This window comes from Gavialis gangeticus, unplaced genomic scaffold (assembly GCF_001723915.1).
Source record: "Gavialis gangeticus isolate Ggan-Ray unplaced genomic scaffold, GavGan_comp1, whole genome shotgun sequence".
Taxonomy (NCBI): Eukaryota; Metazoa; Chordata; order Crocodylia; family Gavialidae; genus Gavialis; species Gavialis gangeticus.
The window spans coordinates 42,056,917-42,058,308 of record NW_017729031.1 but is presented as its reverse complement, the minus strand read 5'-3'; positions in this window follow the sequence as shown (position 1 = coordinate 42,058,308).

Below are 1,392 nucleotides of genomic sequence, written 5' to 3'. Positions count from 1 at the left end.
GGCTTGAGCCCCCCACGGCCCGGCCCGGCCCGGCCCGGCCCGGCCCGGCCCGGCTGGGTCTGCGCGGGGAGGAAGCGGCTGTCCGAGAGGGACCCGGGGATGGGCTGGGGGTGTCAGAAAGAATACGGTAATCGTTGCCGCCACCTTTCGTGGGGATGGGAAAGGGGCCAGGGTGTCAGAGCTGCGCCTTGATCTCGAGGGACCACGGCCCTGCTGCCCCCCTCCCGCCACCTTGTTGTTTAATGGGAACGGAAGAGCTTGTCAGGGAGGGGCATCAGAGCCATGCCTTCTATACGAAGGAGTACGGTAATAGTTGCCCCTACCCACCGGACCTGCCTCCTTTTTCGTGGCGATGGAAGAGGTTATAAGGAAGGGGCCGGGGTCTCGAGGCTGCGCCTTGTACATGGAGGAATACGGTCATGGTTGCACACCCCCCGCCAGCTTGTTTTTTAGTGGGAACAGAGGGATGGCAGAGCTGTGCCTTGTATATGAAGGAATACGGTAACGGGTGTACCCGCCTGCCCTCTCCCAGCTTGTTTTTAAATGGGAATTGAAAAGGTTTAAGAAAGGGTGTCAGACCTGTGCCTTGTACATGAGGGAATACGGTAATGGTTGGTGCCCTGCTCCAGCGTTTTCAAATGGGAATGGGGGGTCAGCAAGGGAGGGGTCAGAGCAGCATCTTCTATACAAGAGAATACAGTAATGGCTGGGGATGTCTTCTATATGAGGGAATAGGGTAAGGTTAGTAAACAGTGAGGTCATAATGGGAGGGTCCCTGCTTGGGTGGGGCCGGGGGCATCCCTCCAGCCCCTGGCACCTGTGGCCTGCTCTGGAGGGGGTAAGGGGCTGTGAGTGGGGGGGCACCTGGGGATCGGGGCTGTGTGACATGGGGTGCCGAGCGAGGGGCAAGATGGGGTCGGGGCAGGGTCTTTGGGGGGCTAGGCCTGCTGCTGCCCCCCCCAGGCCCTCTGAATGACACCTTCTGGCCCCCACAGTTTCCCATGCGCGGGGCAGGGAAACTGAGGCACGCAGGGGCTGGGGCTTGCTGGAGGGGTGCGGGGAGCAGCTTGACCCCTTTGACCCCCTTGCAGGCCCAGTGTCCTAGGGCGGGGGGGCTGCAATGCCCCCTGCCCCAGAAGACCCCCTGTGCTGGGGGGCTGGCGTAGCTGTGCTGGGGGGGCTGGAAGCAGCATCCCCCCCACCTTGGGTACCGCTCCCAGCATCATCGAGTCCATGGGGGCCGAGGTCCCTTCCAACCTGAATATCTGTGAAACCTGTGAAATCAACACGGCAGTCACCCTCAGCCAGGTCTTGTCCAGGGGGGTCAAGCAGCCTTGGGGGGGCCCAAGTGGGGGCTATACCCCCCCATTGGGCTTGTTGCACACCCAGCCC